Here is a 15927-nt window from a genome sequence, read left to right on the forward strand (position 1 = left end):
CGTAATTTCTTTTTTCAAAGTGGGTTGTTTAATTTCTTTATGGAATATACTTCCAAAATAAACTATTAAAGTTTTTTTTTTAAATAATAGAAATTTTTTTTAAGTGTTTACAAAGTGCATGTAATGAAATGAATTGAATTTTACGAGTTAAATTTTTTTCAATTTAAAAATTTATCAAAATTTTTCTATTGGTTCAATTTTTAAGATATTTTCAGGTTTAATGTGAAATTTTATGCTCTGTCCAATAAACTGAATATAATATTCCAGATAATGGTGTTTTTTTTAATTCACCCACCCCCATTTTGAAATGTCTAGCAAAAAGAAAATAATTTTCTCATCTAAGGTTTATATATCACAAATTTAAGATAAAAGATCAATAAATAAAATAATTTAATTTAAAACAAAAACAAGAGAATAGTTATGTGCAAATTTACCTGTAAAGTCAAAAGTTTAAAACCTTTTTAAAAAAAAAACATGTTAACTTTTTTTTTCTGTGAAACCTCATATTTTGAAAATATTTTCCTGTAAAAATTGGACACCTACATCAATTTTTTCTATTTCATTCAATTTTGTTGTTTTTTTTTTGTTTTTTTTTGTTTTTTTAGATTTTTGAAAAAAAATTCATTGCATGAAGAAGAAATAAAATATTTAAAATCAAAAATTCATGTAATTATTTAAGAGAATAAAAAAAGATGGGAAATTCGTTGGCGGGTTTGTGTTTAAAATTATTCAGCTGATGAGTGAAATGTGATCATTTTGAAAATACGGTGACCCATACTGACTAACTTGGTTGTTGACAGCAAACCAATGTCAGAAATTCAAAGGGGAGATAAGACACATATCAGCACTTCAAATGTTTGTTTCTTTATGTAGTTACTACCGGGATTACTTTTGAATTATATTTGGTCTAATGTGTTGTTTTTACGTTTTTGAAATCATTAATTATGACGGTTTTCAGCCTTCGTATTTCTCAACTGGAAGAATGAGGCACAACTTTCATATGACAATTTAAAATCGCTGTCTTTTTGAATCCTCACTTAAAAAATTATTTTATTTAAAAAGTACATGGAATATAAAATATAAATATGGACAAATTCTTAACAATGGAGAATGGAAATATCAATTGATTATTATTTTTTATAGGTAAGTGATTTTTTGGAATTTATATATATACAAAGTAAGTTAAAATTCATTGAATTTCTTGAAATATTTTTTAAAGAAAACTGACTTCTTTAAAAAAAAAATATTGCATATTTTTCTATTAAAACTTTTATTATTTTAAAATTTGGTCTTTGCTCCTTTTATTGAAAAAAAAAAGTTTAAATGACATTTTTCAAGTAGTTATAAGCTTCGAAAGACAGTAAGTCTAATTATTCAAATTTTTAGCACTCATTTTTAATGGCGACATCTGACGCTGCTAAACCACTATCAATAATTTCTTCCACTTTTTTCTAAACACAAATTTCATAAACAAAGCTTATTTCCTAGAACTGCTCACCTGTGGACCACTATTCCGTTGGCCTGCTTTCCAGCTGACTACAACATGGTAATCTTCAAGTTTAATGCAAACACGTTTTGTTGAGCCATGCACTTAAACAATCAAATTCTACCCAACTTACACCACTAACGATTACTACACGGTTGTCCCAATGACCACGGTATACTCATTAACATTTATCCTCGAGTGGCCTTCGGGTCTTGATAAGTGATAACTCTCTCATACAATAAAAAAGCACTTGATAGTTATTTCTTGGAACATAGAATTGAATGAAAAAAAAATGCGTTGGCAATACATGCAGATGGTGTTGCAAGCATGATTGAAAATCGGCCAGAAGTTGTTGCAAAGGTGAAAATATTTGGTCACTCAGACATTCTTTCGTTTGTATATAGCGGCACATTATTCTGTTAATTTTCGTGGCGCACCTATCACAAAAATATAGCGGCACATTATATGAGTTCTGTTAATTTTCGCGGCACACCTATCACAAAAAATACATATTTTCTACTCTGTATTTTTGCAATAACATAATAAAAAAACAAAGAAGATGATATAATTAGAATTTTTATTCACACAAATCAACATACAACTGTATTCAATATCTGCTATAGAATAATGATGGTGAATGTCGATGGGATTTTTTAACTCCTGCTGCAATGTGTGGGCAAATGTAAGAGAGACACACTCTTAACTCTTTTTCAATATTTTAAAGTTTTTCACATATTTTTTAAAGTTTTAATGTAAGAATCAAAGTTCACTTAGGTACGAAGATGAGAAGTTCAGTAAGGTTTCGGTGGCTTTTTCACTTACAGTTGGTATGGAGCAGTGTCATCATGATTAAGAAATGTCTTTATTAAACAAAATGAAATTAAATGACTTCTAGCTATTATCCATTCGTGGCACACCAGTAATCATTCTGCAGCACGTAATGTGCCGCGGCACAGTTGTTGAGAATCACTGACTTATTGACAATTGATTTCTATTTCAGCCACGTAAATTATTTTGAGTTGAAACGAAAACAAACACACTCGAGTTTGATTATTTTCTGTTATTTTCCCCCACAATGAAAACATTCACTTTTTCACCTAGGTTTTCTTTTCTTTAACCAACAATAAAATCACATGCGAAGGAGGCCGTGTCCAAAAACCGAAAGACGTTGAGCAAAAAATTTGTCTCTTATTTTATTACCTAGGACTCCCAATGGCATTGAAATTTGCATAATCGTGTTGTTATTGTACCTGAAGGGTTTCAGGTTTGCATGTCACTGTTTCTCTACAGCAAACAGATGCCAACCCTGGCCCCTTATGCCTCTCCACACTGTTAGCACAAACCCATTTGTAAACAAGGAAAGATATCCTCTCTCTCTCTCTCTCTCTCTCTCTCTCTCTCTCTCTCTCTCTCTCTCTCTCTCTCTCTCTCTCTCTCTCTCTCTCTCTCTCTCTCTCAACTGGACATTCCAGCATTGGCAATTTTTGTCTGAAGATAACTGCTGATAAACCTTCGACAACCCAAAGAATTTTCAAGTCTTCATTTTCCTCACTGGGATGATGTCTAACTTTATTCCACTGAAATAAACCCTTTCCGTTATTGTGTTATATCTATCAGTTGACTCTTTGGTTTGTGTTACTTAGCTTGATGGTTAGAATGCGTAAGGAAAATTAAAGAGGATATAAAATTTTAAAGGGTTGCTTGTTAGCATCCCTAATAAAATAATAGTTAGCAATCCTTTGTGGAGTCTCATGTTGGTAGCACTTATTTTTCGTGAAAATCGTCGATGCTGGAATCTTCAGTGGACAGGGATGAGAGAGAAAGAGAAGTGTCTGGTTTCGCTGCTGGTCGGGTTCTCTCTGCTCATTGATCATGGTTTCCAAAGGGACTGAAGAATTTCGTTAGGGAACAGATGAATCAATGCACCCCACCAGCTGATTGGTCAGTGTGTGGCTGAATCGCGCACAAATTATAAAAATAAAGAATGACAAAGTCTATCTATACAAAATTCATTTTATTTGATAATAATAAAAATAAATGTTAAAAATTAAAACTAAATAAAAGTTAAAAAATTGAGAATGTAGGGTTTATAAAGACTGAGAGTTCTATGAAAGGAAAAAAACAAAACATCTTTTAATGCAACAACGAAAGAATTTGTTTATGTGGGAGAGAGCTGGACAGTGTCCGAGGGAGGGAAAGGAAGAGTTGAAAGTTCTTTGTACCGTATGAAGCTAAATCTAAATAAATCTAAACGCAAATTCCATGAACAAAGTTTCTTTTCTAGAAAACGTCTCATGGAAGGATAAACAAAACTTCTTTTAACACAAAAACGAAAGGATTTGTTTACATTAAGAGAAATGAAGAGTTGACAGTTATTTGGGATGTAATTTTGTTTTTCTTTCTGTTCAAAATTTGCTTTTTAACTAGTAATATATAAGTACATCCTGTTCCAGTAACTTCTTTTCAAGAATCACAAGCTTGTGGAACTTTCTTCCTACTGACTGTTTTCCTCCTACATACAATCTTTATTTTCTTCCAAATTAAGATCAATAGGCATCTTCTATGTGTTTTTTGATAATCATCTTTTGTTCTTGCAATTTCCTTACATCAAGTGACTTCACACATTGAATCTTTTTCCATTAAAATAGCTTTTTCCATTAAAATAGCTTTTTTCATTAAAATAGCTTTTTCCATTAAAATATCTTGCATCATTTAAATATCTTGCATCATTTAAATATCTTGCATCATTAAAATATCTTGCATCATGAAAATATCTTGCATCATGCAAATATCTTGCATCATGAAAATATCTTGCATCATTAAAATATCTTGCATCATTTAAATATCTTGCATCATTTAAATATCTTGCATCATTTAAATATCTTGCATCATTAAAATATCTTGCATCATGAAAATATCTTGCATAATTTAATTATCTTGCATCATTTAAATATCTTGCATCATTAAAATATCTTGCATCATTTAAATATCTTGCATCATTTAAATATCTTGCATCATGAAAATATCTTGCATCATGAAAATATCTTGCATAATTTAATTATCTTGCATCATTTAAATATCTTGCATCATGAAAATATCTTGCATCATGCAAATATCTTGCATCATGAAAATATCTTGCATCATTAAAATATCTTGCATCATTTAAATATCTTGCATCATTAAAATATCTTGCATCATTTAAATATCTTGCATCATTAAAATATCTTGCATCATGAAAATATCGTGCATCATTAAATTATCTTGCATCATGCAAATATCTTGCATCATTAAAATATCTTGCACTATTAAAATATCTTGCATCATTAAAATATCTTGCATCATTTAAATATCTTGCATCATTAAAATATCTTGCATCATTTAAATATCTTGCATCATTAAAATATCTTGCATCATTAAAATATCTTGCATCATGAAAATATCTTGCATCAGTAAAATATCTTGCATCATTAAAATATCTTGCATCATTAAAATATCTTGCATCATGAAAATATCTTGCATCATGCAAATATCTTGCATCATTAAAATATCTTGCATCATTAAAATATCTTGCATCATTTAGATATCTTGCATCATTAAAATATCTTGCATCATTAAAATATCTTGCATCATGAAAATATCTTGCATCATTAAAATATCTTGCATCATTTAAATATCTTGCATCATGAAAATATCTTGCATCATTTAAATATCTTGCATCATTAAAATATCTTGCATCATGAAAATATCTTGCATCATTAAAATATCTTGCATCATTTAAATATCTTGCATCATTTAAATATCTTGCATCATTAAAATATCTTGCATCATGAAAATATCTTGCATCATTAAAATATCTTGCATCATTTAAATATCTTGCATCATTAAAATATCTTGCATCATTAAAATATCTTGCATCATTAAAATATCTTGCACTATTAAAATATCTTGCATCATGAAAATATCTTGCACTATTAAAATATCTTGCATCATGAAAATATCTTGCATCATGAAAATATCTTGCATCATTAAAATATCTTGCATCATGAAAATATCTTGCATCATTAAATTATCTTGCATCATTTAAATATCTTGCATCATGAAAATATCTTGCATCATGAAAATATCTTGCATCATGAAAATATCTTGCATCATTAAAATATCTTGCATCATTTAAATATCTTGCATCATTAAAATATCTTGCATCATTAAAATATCTTGCATCATGAAAATATCTTGCATCATTAAAATATCTTGCATCATTAAAATATCTTGCATCATTAAAATATCTTGCATCATTAAAATATCTTGCATCATTAAAATATCTTGCATCATTTAAATATCTTGCATCATTTAAATATCTTGCATCATTAAAATATCTTGCATCATTAAAATATCTTGCATCATGAAAATATCTTGCATCATTAAAATATCTTGCATCATGAAAATATCTTGCATCATTTAAATATCTTGCATCATTTAAATATCTTGCATCATTAAAATATCTTGCATCATTAAAATATCTTGCATCATTTAAATATCTTGCATCATTAAAATATCTTGCATCATTAAATTATCTTGCATCATTAAAATATCTTGCATCATGAAAATATCTTGCATCATTAAAATATCTTGCATCATGAAAATATCTTGCATCATTAAAATATCTTGCATCATTTAAATATCTTGCATCATTAAAATATCTTGCATCATGAAAATATCTTGCATCATTTAAATATCTTGCATCATGAAAATATCTTGCATCATTAAAATATCTTGCATCATTAAAATATCTTGCATCATTTAAATATCTTGCATCATTAAAATATCTTGCATCATGAAAATATCTTGCACTATTAAAATATCTTGCATCATTTAAATATCTTGCACTATTAAAATATCTTGCATCATTTAAATATCTTGCATCATGAAAATATCTTGCATCATGAAAATATCTTGCATCATTAAAATATCTTGCATCATGCAAATATCTTGCATCATTAAAATATCTTGTATCATTTAAATATCTTGCATCATGAAAATATCTTGCATCATTAAAATATCTTGCATCATTTAAATATCTTGCATCATTAAAATATCTTGCATCATGAAAATATCTTGCATCATGAAAATATCTTGCATCATGAAAATATCTTGCATCATGCAAATATCTTGCATCATTAAAATATCTTGCATCATGAAAATATCTTGCATCATTAAAATATCTTGCATCATTAAAATATCTTGCATCATTTAAATATTTTGCATCATTAAAATATCTTGCATCATGAAAATATCTTGCACTATTAAAATATCTTGCATCATTTAAATATCTTGCATCATGAAAATATCTTGCATCATGAAAATATCTTGCATCATTAAAATATCTTGCATCATGCAAATATCTTGCATCATTAAAATATCTTGTATCATTTAAATATCTTGCATCATGAAAATATCTTGCATCATGAAAATATCTTGCATCATTAAAATATCTTGCATCATGAAAATATGAAATCACCCACTAAACACATCTTTTGTCAGGCCTTGTTGATATAAAACATTCTCAACAAATACTCGTCTAGCTATAGCAACTGTCAACAATTTCCCTTGCTCTTCATTTGTGTCTAAAACTTGTTACTTAGCTTGATGGTTAGAACGCAGAGTTTTTTTTTGTTTTTTTTGTAAAGAAAGATTGAAGAGGACATAAAATTATAGAAAAATATGACAAAGTTTATCCGTACAAAATTGATTTTGTTCAATAACTTGTTTTAAAATTGAGAATGTAGGGTTTGTAAAGACTGAGAGTTTTATGGACAAAAAAAAAATGAAACGTCCTTTAACACAACAACAAAAGAATTTATTTATGTGCGAGAAAGTTGGACAGTGTCCGACTGAGGGAAATGAAGAGTTGGCGGTTCTTTACACTGTAAGAATTTAAATCTAAATAATCGAAACAAATCGAAACGCAAATTCCATGAACAAAGTTTCTTTCCTAGAACTGTCCGCCTGCGGAATTCTGTTTTGCTCACCTGTTTTTCAGCTAACTACAATAGTTTTCTTCAAGTTCAATGTAAACAGGTTCTTGTTAAGACACCCCCTTAAATAATCAAATTATACCAAATTTACACCACTAATGATTGCTAGGCAGTTGTCCCGATAACCACCATACACTCATTAACCCTCATCCTCGAGTGATTTTTGGGCCTTAATAAGTATTGACTCCCTTGTAAAAAAAAACGTTAGGTTTTGTCTTTCTCTTCCATGCAAAGTGTTCATTTACTATTAATCCATAGAAGTGCATATCACATTTTTATAGCTTTTCGCAAAAGCTGTCGCCACATTTCAGCTTTGGCGCTTATCTTCAGGAATCTTCTAATATTCTCATGTGCAGGCATTAAACTTTCTTTGGAGAATAAAATTAAACCAATAAACTTGAGAAAAGCGAGTTTAGCATAATAAGCATTACTGATAACTTTGGATGGATTTTAAATAAAATCTCAGAAATTTGAATTAAGTGATCATACTTTGTTTATTCAAAATGGCGGAGCAGGACACACCATCCTTGCTTCTTCATAAAATTTTATTTTTTTTTAGTTAAAAAAACAAAACCCTACTTGATCAATTTGCATGATTTTTTTTTTAAATATGATATTTTCGTTTCGTCATACAGATTTTTATCTATATATATATTTTAATATGGGAGGGAGGGGGGTCTGGACAAAAAACCACAATTGGTTTCAGAAGAGTGCTGCGAAAGAGTTCCTTCCAAATTCCAACATTTGTCCTCCATTCAAAAACAATAAAAAAATAATCCGAATTCCAGTCAATGGACGAATGTTTCTTTTAGGCAAAAATGAACAAAAAAAAATTGGATTTCAGAAATCGCCTCATGATTAATTAAAAAAAATAGATTTTAATTAAAAATTTATTTTTAATATCTAAAATTTTCTTCATTAGCCTCTCTGTCATGGAATATGAGGACTAAAATACAAAATAAGAGTAGTAAGAGTTATGCGGCTGCCGAAAGTAAACCAAAGATCGATTTTTTACAATCTTTCTTTCTAGTAATAAAATTGGGGAAAAAAAATTATATTCTGTTAAATGATAAAGAATTAAAAATCAAAGATAAAGAAAAATCTAAATTGTGTACGTACCCATCACAAAACAAAAATGTCATATTCCAAAAATCACGTAAATTGATCAAGTAGTCTTTTTTACTAAGAAAATCGATTTTCTTAGTAAAAAAGACTACTTGATCAATTTACGTGATTTTTGGAATATGACATGAAGCGAGAATGCCCATATTTAATAAATAAAAGGGGACAACTCAATTTGAACTACAAAGATTAAAATCAGTCTTGCAATGGCTACGATTTACTATTAAAATCGCTCAAAATCGTAAAATACATAAAAAATACATTAAAAAATTTACTTGATTATATGATTTTCTGAATATGACGGTTTCGTTACATGACGGGTAAATAGATTATAAAATTATTTCTGCATTTTTGTTTATTTTTAATTAGGTTGAACTCTGAACTTGCACATCCTATTAAAAAGAAATTTTGTTTTGACACATATTTTGAAAGAAAAACGAGTTTCATGCAAATAAGTATTCATATCAACTTTTGATGGATTTGAACAAATGCTATTGAAGAAAATTTCGGATATTAAAAAAAATGTTTAATTAAAGTCTATTTTCTGTAATTAACCGTAAAATTCCACGGGTCCTGCTAGTAATGTTAATGACAAACCACGAAGCAAAATATGCAAACCACATTTAATAAAAAGAGATGTTAATTTCTTTTTGAAATATAACATACTCAGTCTTGCGGTTGTATTCATAAATTTAAAAAAAAAAAAAAAAGAAGGAAAAACAAAGGAACAAAAATAAGATAAAAAATAACAAAATATTTTTTTAGCAAAAGAAATGAGTAGGAAAAAGAAAAAGGAAGTAATTATAATATCAAACAGTCGGGCGTAGAGGTCATTTGGGCATTTTGATAGTTAAATGACCCCCCACCCCCACCGTCCAAACTGTTCTGTGGTGCAAAGAGAAACTTAAAACTGTATGACATAATTTGAAAGTTGGTGGAAGAAAGGAATTTTAATTTTTATGGCTTCTCATACATTTATCAAGTGCCCAAAAATTGTCTGACCATCAAAATAAATTCACGAAAAAAAGAAAAAGATTTGCATATTTCGTACACAACTGGCTCAGAATTCAAATATAAGAATCCTTTCAAAAGTAATACCTCCTATCTTTATTTCTCCTGAATGGGGATTGTAAACTGCATTGTTATGATGACTAAACTTATGCATACATGACCTGAAAGTTCCATCTCTCTGTTGCAAATAGTGACGGTGTGAGACTCTATAACCCCTGTCATGAAAGTGCACCAGAAGCAGAGATATATCATTGAATTTCTTCACGCAGAAAAAATTGAATCAATCAACATTCATCGGCGCCTGTTGAATGTTTACGAAGCCACTGCAGTTCATGTGAGTAGAGTTAGAAGATGGGTTTGTCGATTTCAGTGTGGTGACAGAGATGTGAGTGACATGCACAGAAAACACTGTGTGCCTCAACCAACATTCATCAAGATGATCAAGATGCATCAATTCATATTGATTGGCAGATAGCAGTAAATAAAATGCATGTAGAATTTAATGTGGATGTCAGTACATCGAAATGATGTTGTTATCCCTAGGAGTCAGCAAAGTGTGTTCTAGGTTGGTTCCATGAATGCTTACGCAGGACCAAAAGAATGACTGACGGAATGTCTGTCAGAAGTTGTTGAAACAGTATGAAGCCGAAGGTGATGGATTCTTGGACCGCATTTTCATTGGTGATGAGATGTGATGTCATCACTACGAGCAGGAGTTCAAATGGCAATTGATGAAATGGCACCAAACACGCTCCCAGCAAAAAGAAGAATTTCAAGATGCAGACACCTGCAGGCAAAGTGATGTACTCCATCTTCTAGCACAGGAAAGGAGTTATCTTCCTGGATTTCTTAGATCGGGGTTGACTATCAACTCTGACGATTATGTTGCAACATTAACAAAGCTAAGGGTCTATATTGCCCTTGCAGGACCAGAGAAAAGAGAAACATTCTGTTTGCAACACAACAACACCAGGTCACATGCACAGAATGTGACGGTGCTATCTCACCCATCATATAGTACCAACTTGACGCTGTCAAACATTCACTTGTTTGCACCTTTGAAGGACGCATTACGTGAGCAGCATTCCCATGATAACAATTCTGTAATTACAGCTGTAAAAAACATGAACCGCCTGGAAAGGCACTGATTTTTTAGGCCGAAACATCAAAGCTCTCGTTCATTGCTAGTAAAAGTCCATTGAGAATATTTGTAACCATGTAGAAAAATAAATTCTGGAGAACAAATAATTGCTCGTTTTAATGGTACCACTCTCACCTTTGTAGTCCTTCAACTTATTGATTTGAAAAGAGGAGGCGTTCTAGAACGACTTTCGTAAAATTAAATGAAATAAAATATCAGCGTAAAAGTTTTTGCTGGTTTGTGAAAGGGGTATATTTAACCATTGCAATTTATTTTAAACATATTATTCAACATATCACCATGATTAATTTTCAAGTTTTTCTTTTAAATTATTAAAGCATTGTTCAAATTTTTCTGCAATATTCTCATCCATGTTAACCCAAAAACAACATTCTTTAGTCAACAGATAAAGAGTCATCTTCCATCATGATAATGCTCATCATCACACAGCACTACTGACCAAAAACCTCCAAAAATTTGGTTGGGAAATCTGGCTCCATCCTGCATATTCTTTTGACTTAAATTCCTCAGATTATCACTTATTTCAAGGGTTATGAAACCATTTAGATGAGATGAAATTGAACATCATTTAGATTCATAGTTCACATTAAAACTTAAAAAATTTTACAACCGAGTCATTTATAAGCTCGTTCACAGATGGAATCAAGTTATAAAGATTGGGAGCTTCTATATTATACAAATAAAAAAAATATTAAAGTTCAAGTAAAACAAATGGTACATACATAATTATCATGTCGCAAATAGTAACATATCCAAAAATTATAGCAAACGATGAGGTAGAAAAATAATTATCAATGAAAAACGGTTTTCAATAAAGTTTATACAGAGAATAAATTTTGTCTGACATTTTTAATTACTTTCGTCACATGACATAAGCAACAGAGCTTAATTACCTCCCCTGTCAACTTAATCTCTTTTTTGTAAATATAATACGGTGATTTTGCTTCTTTTCCCAAATTTCTTTTTTCATCAATAATTATTTTTCTACCTTATCGTTTTTGTAATTTTTGGATATTTTACTATTTGAAACCTGATAATTACGCATGTACCATTTGTTTCACTGCAATTCAATATTTTTTTCGTTTGTATAATACAGAAACACCAAAGGTTGTTATGAATAATGATTTTCAAAAACATGGTTTTTCATTTTCAAGATGAAATTTTAAATCAGCAAAATCTTTTTGTACCTACATAATAGAAACGAGGTATACAGAATTGATAACTCTTACCACTCTCATAATGCATAATTTATATAAAATGCATTAAAATTAAATTGTCTACTTAACTATTTTAATGTTTATAACACTTTTTATCTCATATTTCTTATTCCATAAACAATCAGCAATTTAATTCCAATGAACAAGCCATTAAGCGGCCATTAGTGGCCATGAAGTCTACTTTCAGTTGTCAAGGAGACAGATTTTATAGAAGAAAATGTTGTAATCATTAAAACTAAACGATATGAAACCATTAATTACGAATAATAGATAAGGTAACCAGAAAAGTATATATATATATATATATATATATATATATATATATATATATATATATATATATATATATTGAATAAACGAAAAAAAACTATATTCCAAAATTCATGATGTTAACCATCTTATAATTTATTCCTTTAATTCAGTAGACATTTACAATTCTTGACATTATCTGTTTCGTAGAATTGTGAATGTCAATTGAATTAAAGGAATAAATTATATATATATATATATATATATATATATATATATATATATATATATATATATATATATATATATATACATATATATATATATATATATATATATATAGTGATTGTCACTTCTTGACAGAAGAAGACCATCTTTTCCTTGCTTTATTGTTGATTACTCATTCATTTTCATTTTTTTTTAATTATATACACGTATATACACTTATACACATATACATATATACATGTAGAGACGTGATCAAGATGCATCAATTCCTATTTTCTGTGGGAACGAAGGTGGCTCTTCAGACCATCCATGCTCTTACACAGTCTGTTGCAAATGTCACACTCAAGCTGAGATTGAGGGATGCCAACTGGTGCTGCTCTACTGTGGACGCTCATATGACGCTTGAGGCCTCCACTCGATTTACAGACCACAGAGCAAACAGAACATTTGTACTCTGCAATGTTTTCCCCATCAGGCGACTTGGACCAAAATTAACATCTTACACAGCTATAAATCACAAGTGCATTTGATAAGTTTTATTATTAACAAGCCAAAAGGCCCAACATATAAAATCAACAGGGACGCGTTTGAAATGAACATTTCTGTTTAGAGCACAATTGAAGCATGATACTTGGCTTTTGCATTTTAAACTTTAATTTTTAATTATAAAAACATTTTGTAAAATTAACAGTAGATTCTCTACAGTGCAATGAATTGTGGCTTAAATACCTGCAGAGAGGTATGTGAAACTTCCCCCCGGTGCATAGCGATGAGTCCCCAACTGAAGCAGGCAATCAATCAATTTGTTGAAAAGTGAGCGATTTCACTGATTTCGATGACAATAAAAATATGGGAGTGTGAAACATGCATTGATCATCATTTAATCCAGGGCACCGTCAGGTCTCCCTGCTAGTACAAAATAAGTTGAAATAAGAAAAAACGTAAACAGATTCTATGCGTTAAAAATGAATTTCCTATAAAAACCTAAGTACACATATTTTTAACCATTGTTAAAATAATCTTAGACTATAGATATTCATAAATAATAAATTTCAAAAAGTATTATAAGATATTTTAGTGTTGATTAAAATAATGGCGGTATATTAATACGATGGTAAGGCGTGAACGACTCTGCCATAAAAATCAAAGATGGCGTAAATATCATAGAACACAATTGGAACTACTCTTCCGATTTTTTCATGCCCAAATTCCTTCTTTTTTTTTTTTTTTTTAACGTTAATGAGTTCTTATCCTTCTGATGAGTCAGGTCGGAAAATATTTAAAAATTGACACAATAATTATATCATTGTTTCTGCGCTACGGAACAGGTTCGGTCAAGAATTGAACATTTGAACATGCTGAAAGAAATAAAAAGTAAGATGCACAACATCTTGGAATTTGAAATATAGACTTTTTGTCATTTATTTGTATTTGCTCTGTAGTTATATTTAACATACATCGAGGTTCATAAATGAAAAAAGAATTGGTATCAATAAAGGGTGATATATAATTGAACAAGTGAAGCATGCATGGTCCCCCGTGAGTGAACAGTGAACGAGGCATAAAAAAATGACTAAGTTCAGCACCCCCCAGGGGAAGTCAAATCCTAGTGAAAATGAACAAGCAGTGCAGTTTTGGGAATAAATGGGTGGAGGTGGCAAATGATGGACTTAGTCATTCCTTTTTTTGTTGCATGATGCAGAACTCAAATTTACATATGTTATATTTCCCGTCTTTTGGAAATAGGGTGCGATTATGAATATCTCCAGTACCCAAATAATCCTTCTACATTGTGAAATTTACTTTATGCATAAAAACCAAAGAGGAGAGATATAATTTATGAGAAATATTTGGAATCAAGTCTCCTCTTGCTGTTATTTCAGATCATTTGAAACCATAGCAGCAAGTTTTAGTCTCCCCTCCATCAAGGCCAGAAGTTTTGGAGAAATATCAGATATTTTGTAATTCATATGCAAAACTAGGAAAACAAATGACTATGATTGAAATATTTTATGGTTGTAAAAAATTGCCAAAAATAGGCTTTGACTGATGAATGATTCCCTTACTGTGCGACCTTAAGGGCAAATCTCATATAGCCCACAACACAATTCACGTCATTACCTTTCCAACGAACCTTCATTTGTTAAAATCTAAGATTTGGAACTTATAAAATTTCCAAAAAAAAGGTGCTATACCTATGGATATATCTATAAATGTAGCCAAATTGGATATTTAAATGCTCATATCTGTGGTTCTATGGAACGAAACTACATGAAAATTTCCAGGTCTTTTGAAGATTACAATACTATTTTATGGTTAAAATTTTATGACAATCGATAAAAAAGAACCTATATTTTCAAACTAATAAAATATGCCAAAATTTGCCTATATTTGTATATATAATGTCCTGCAGGCCAGCTTCAGTTTTGCTGCTTTGGCTGTCTCCCCTGTGACCTTGCCTAACACACACACACACACACACACACACACACACACACACACACACACACACACACACACACACACACACACATATATATATAGTAGAGTTCAAGATTGATAAGTAGTAAGCTTGTACATCTAAAAACAGGTTTAACGCTCGCAAAATTCACACAAGATAAAATACTAGGTAAAATTCAGTTACAAGTAACACTATACTAGAGGTTGAAACCTCAGTGCCATATGAAAAATACAATTGTAAATTACTAAAGACTTCAACTTGGTCATGGCTGACGAAACAAGAGCCTGTTAAATAAAGAACCTTGTAATTCTGTGCAGATTCCCGAGTTTAACAAGATACACCTGAAGAAGTTTGGAATACACTCAAGATGAAAACAGTGGTTTGAATGATACAAATTATCAATCCTCATCTCAAAAATTCATAAACAAAAATTTATTGTTAAATGCAGATATATAAAGAAACACTTGCTTCTGACATAGTTATATGGAATAAGTCAGAGAGAGTTGCAACCTTCGTTGAAGTAAGTGTCCCTAATGATGGAGGTCTGAACAGAGCTGAAAGGGAGAAACAGACCAAATATCAAGGTCTCATGTATGATATGAAAAGAAACTGGAATCTTAGGGAGATATCAATCATACCAGTTATTATAGGTGCCACAGGGCTTATGAAGAAGAACTTGAAGTCCTATCTAACTAATATTCCTGGTGAACCAAGTGCAAAAGAGATCCAGACAATTGCACTTAAGGGAACAACGAAGATACTAAAAAAGAGCTCTCGGTTGGTTTCAATAAAAAGCAAGGCAATGTTGGCAGCTGGTTTGGCTGCCCCATACCCAGCATTACAATCTTCCAAGAAAGAAAATTAAAAAAAAAGCCAAATTAACTGAAATACACTTTCTTGTCATATTCGTTTCAATAATAAATTATGCGTACTTAATAATTGTGAGTGACTTTTTA

The sequence above is a fragment of the Euprymna scolopes genome, chromosome 4 (genome assembly GCF_053919585.1).
Source record: "Euprymna scolopes isolate OS-2025 chromosome 4, ASM5391958v1, whole genome shotgun sequence".
NCBI lineage: Eukaryota > Metazoa > Mollusca > Cephalopoda > Sepiida > Sepiolidae > Euprymna > Euprymna scolopes.